This window comes from Octodon degus, unplaced genomic scaffold (assembly GCF_000260255.1).
Source record: "Octodon degus isolate 3935 unplaced genomic scaffold, OctDeg1.0 scaffold00004, whole genome shotgun sequence".
Lineage (NCBI taxonomy): Eukaryota > Metazoa > Chordata > Mammalia > Rodentia > Octodontidae > Octodon > Octodon degus.
The window spans coordinates 36,611,936-36,616,990 of NW_004524580.1; positions in this window are offsets into that span (position 1 = coordinate 36,611,936).

Consider the following 5,055-nt stretch of genomic DNA (forward strand, 5'->3'; position numbering starts at 1 on the left):
CTAGGAAGACCCTTGGACCATTATTTCCCACACGTACCTGCTTCAGAAAGGGGTAGGAATCGTGGGATGAGTGTGCTTGAAGGGGCGGGGCGGGTCTGGGGGAGACCCACGCAGGGTGTCTCGCACTGCAATAATTTGTTGCGTTTAAACATGTCTTGTATATTGCAGTCATGTCTGCTCTACTGACCTTCAGAGTGGCTTTTCCGAGCCCTACATGCTTGAGTCTTTCTCCCACTGTTATTTATATTTGGTAAGGTACTGGGCAAAATTAGTAAGGGAGGTTTCTGTTCAGAACACAGGGTGGAGGGGAGTTCTTTCTCCTTACTGCTGTTAAGTGGAGTGTGGGGCAGGTCACACCAGGTGCCATCCGTGGGCTCACAGAGACACAGCGGGTTTGCAGGCAGTAGCCCCCAAGCTTGGCAATTCAGGCAGCATCACCGCAGCAGAGTGCCTCCCGTGGGAGCCTGGCTGCACTTCTTTCTGGGTTCCTGCCCAAACCAGTGCTTCTGACTTTCTTGCCTATTGTGTGAATTTAACGTGCCAAAAATTATTTTTCTCCTTAACTAGGTTTATAAACTAGGTTTATTTTCTATCATTTGCATCCAAGACCTACAAAAGAAATAGGCTTAGATTTACACACCTATAATATTCAAATAACGGAACTTAACAACAAAAAGGGGATGCAGATGAATGTCCATTTTGTATCTGTGTATTCAAATGGTTAGGATCGATATACAGTTACATTCTCTTAATGAATAGAGGGATTTGTTCTAATGGTGTTTATAAGTAGTATATCATGTTTGCATCTTGCACAGCAATTAACCACTAGGAAGAATGTATACAATGTGTTAATTATTGAAACTGTCCTACCAGTTTGGCTTAAAACTGTCTCATTGCTATTTGTTTCTCAATAAATTTATGGAAAAAAAATAAAAAGACAGGATTAAAAAAAAAGATAAAAGAAAAAAAAAAGAAATAAGCTTAGAAAGAGGGATAGACCGAAAGGGGAACTAATACTCTATTTTGTTTCCTAGCCAACATGAAAGAAAAGATTAGTTATGTGGGAAAAAACCTCTGTGAAATAATGGTGCATGAGCACAACTTTAGACTTAGAAAAGCAGGTTTGTAAAGACTTTGGAGATGCAGTTGTGTGTCTGACTGTGTAATGGGTAGTATCTGGCATGATTGTTCTAGGACCTTTGTACTGGGCTACATCCCCAGGTCTTTTTCTTTTTTTCTTTTTTTGGCCATACTGGGGATTGAACTCAGGACACTGTGCTTGCCAGGCAAGTGCTTATTCTACTGAGCTATCTCTCCAGCCCTGACTGTGTAATGGAAGAAGAGGCATGTGGAGATCGGAGTGGCTTCAGGGAGGTGCTTGCTACGTGACCTAACACACACAGCGCAGGAACTGTGACTCCTGTGGTTTTCACAGTGACCCCAGCTTCAGAGCCAGGTGCTCATCCCGAGGCTGCAGGGAGGACAGGCTCACAGGTGCATCCTGGTTGGAAATTGCCTGCGTCCTGGGAAGCACCCTTCCAGAGGTTCCAGCTGTTGCTCACTCTGGCTGATGCAGGAAGACCATGCTACCTTCCCAGCTTGGGCTAGGTGACTGCTGAGCTTAACTGTCAAGCTGACTGGGATAAGACCTGGACAGCTGACTGAACCATGGGGTACATATTCATCAGTGGATTAACCTCTGTTGTTCACAGTTAGATGTGTAGGGAGGGGACTTGGGGGAGGAGGTCCCTGGGTCACACCTTGGGAGGTGCACCTCTGACTGGTGTTTACTTCGTGCCCTGCTTCCCAGCTGTTGCAGGCTAAGTCGCTTTGCTCCACCACACCCTTCCACCCTGGTGCTCTAGCTGTGGGAGAGCCTGCCATGGACTGAATGTGTGATAATACAATCCAAAATAAATTGCTCCTCCTTTATTTTTATTTTTGATACTGGGAATCAACCCTAGGACCTCATGATTGCCAGGCAGTCTCTGTACCGCTGAGTTATATCCCCAGCCCTGCTCCTCATTTAAAGCGCAGGTGTCAGGTAGATGTCTCAGTGGTGTGGAAGCTGGATAACACAGGCAGACTCTGAAAGGGCGAGGGGCCAGCCCTCACCCCTGTCACCACTCCTGTTCTCCTGCTCAGCTCTGCTTCCCAAGGTCATGCTCTAAGGACTCTGCTGTGCAGAACTCCTCAAGTCAGAGCCTGACTCTAGGGAACTCACTCTGAGACAAAGTATAAATTGTGAATAGTCTCAGTAAAAATGGGATATTGCTTAAGCATGAGCTGAACAAGAACAGTGGAGGATAGGCCAGTGTTCCAGGAAGGAGATGGCCCTGGAGCCTGTGTTCACAGCTCACTTGCTACCCTCTCTCAACTCCTGCAGCAAGGGTCAAGTCCATCTGTGAATGGCAGCAATAGTTTGTCTACCTGAGGATCTGTAACCCAGTGAATACAGGGAGCATGCTGTAAGCCATTAATACAACAGAATCATACATGATCACTGCAAGAAGTGAGCCAGAGTTGCCAGCAGCTCTCCTGTGAGGGTACATCCTGGTGGACAGTGGGTGGAACAAAGCCAAGAAGCTAAAAAAAAGGTGGAGATGCAAACTGAAGGAGAGTCCAGGAGATGTGAGACTGTCGGGCAGCAGCTCCTGCCCGTCCTTTTTTACTCCATGAATAAGTAGATCTATTTGTTTCACTTAACTTTGTTTCAGTTGAGTTCTTTGTTTTATTAAAAATTCCTTGGCCGTGACTCATCCACATGGCTGCACTGATAAAGGTTCTACAATCTGAGGTACAGGATCTCAGGACAAATCCTGAGGGCATTTCACTGACCTTCTCAGACCAAAAAGCTACAACTCTTGTTACATAGGTCCTGCTTTACCTTGGTCTTAACCATCCAGCAGAAAAGTATGAAGACGAAATTATAAGAAATAAAGCCAAGCTGTTAAGTTGAGCTGTGGGGGACTCAGGTCAATAATTTCTGACATTGCCAGTTAAACAGAAGACCCAATGCTATTATGGGCTACTGGACTCTTTTAGAATATTTTGCTGAGTTTACACACCTATAATATTCAATAACGGAACTTAGAAAAAATGGGGTATACAGATGAATGTCCATTTTGTATCTGTGTATTCAAAGTGGTTGGGATAGATATATAGTTACATTCTGTTAATGAATAGAATGATTTGTTCTAATGGTGTTTGTAAATAGGATCACAAGTCCGCATCTTGTACAGCAATTAACCACTAAGAAGAATATATGCAGTGTATTATTTGTTGAAAAATAAAAAAAATAAATAAAAAAAAAGAAACCTAAAAAAAAAAAAATTCCTGGAGGCCAGGCATGATGGGACATACCTATAATCCATGTGCTCTGGGAGGCTGAGGCAGGAGGATTGTAAATTTAAGCATAGGCCAGAGAATTTAGTGTTTTTTTTTTTAAACATTTTTTTAAGTTTATTTATTTATTTATTTAGAGTGTGTGTGTGTGTGTGTGTGTGTGGCCAGCTCAGCCCACCAGGGGGCGGGGCTGGCTGGCATGTGGTGCTGGGGGATTGAACCGCGGTCCCTGCACTTTGCTAAGCTTGTTCTAAGTAGGTGCTTTAGACCACTGAGCCATCTCCCCAGCCCCGAATTTAGTGTTTTGAACCACAGCAATTCTCCTGCCTCAGCCTCATAAGTGCTGGGATTATAGGCATGCACCTCCATGCTTGGCTACATGAGATTTTTGATATTCAAAGAAGTAAGGCAACTCACTCAAGTTACAAGCAGTAAGTGTCACATCCAGGCTTTAGCTGAGGTCTCTCTGAGTTAACTGTGTTTCCTGTTCCATTTTTAATCTGTTCACCATTTTATAAAAGTTTGCCATCTGCCTGGCATCTGCTGCACTGGAAAACTCCTGGGAGAATTCATCATTGCTTCTGACCCTTGGCTCCTCTCATGGCCTGGCAGTGTGGTCCCTAGGGAGAAGAAGGTGTTTCTGCCCTCAGTGCCCTGTGGTATGAAACTTAGGGCCAACCTAGGTTTCAGACTCATAAAACTACCATTGACGAGACCCAGCTCAGCCCAGGCCCGGTGAGTGTGTGGGAGAGCTTCCGGCTTCCCTGCGCCCGCGGGACCTCTCCAGACCAAAACTCAGGCATGCCTACTGCACCCTTGGGTCCCCTCCACCCCTCCAGAGCCCCCGCCCCCAAGCCCATCCAGTGAGTGAGAACTTCTGCAATGCTCTCGGGACCCCCAGATCCAGCCCAGCCCAGGCCCGGTGAGTGTGTGGGAGAGCTTCTGTGTTCCCCTGTGCCCCCAGGGCCAGGGGCACAGCAGAGGGGCACCACAGGTTCACTGTTGTGCCAGAGGGGCACAACAGGTTCACTTCCAAGAGCAGCAGCAGGAAGGAGCTGAACACAACAGCTAGACCCAGGCCAGGCATAACGGGATAAATTCAAACTTAATAGACCTGTACTTGAATTTCTGTAGGTGCTAAGGTTATAACTGCACCAAAGCTCTACACCAAAGGTCAGAGGTCAGTGCTATACAAAATGACAATAACAAAGAGCAAAATACAATCTCAGGCTTTGAGCCCACCCAGAACAAGTGCAGAGGACACTAGCTCAGCTGAAATGAATGAATTAACAGCATTGGAAGTAAAGAAACAACAGCAGAAAGGTATAGAGGAACTCAGAGCAGAATTAATTTCTGAAATAAAAAAGGAAATCTCTGAATTCATAGCATCTGAAGTAAAGAATCAAATACAGAAACATCTGGAGGAAACCCAATCTGAAAAAAACTCTGCAGTAAAAGAATTAATAACTGCTTCTCAAGAAGATATTGATAAAAAATAGAGGAGATTAGAAAAATGATGGATTCCTTGAATGAGCAATACAGGAAAGAAATAGATCGCATGAAACAGAGTCAAAGAGATACAGAGGAACTTAAAATCTCAATCACAAGCTTGCAAAACCATTTGAGTGAAAGTGAAGACAGAGTTTCAGATCTTGAAGATGCTGGTGCAGCTAGTGAAAAGGTAAGAAAGGATCTCCTAAAAACAACTAG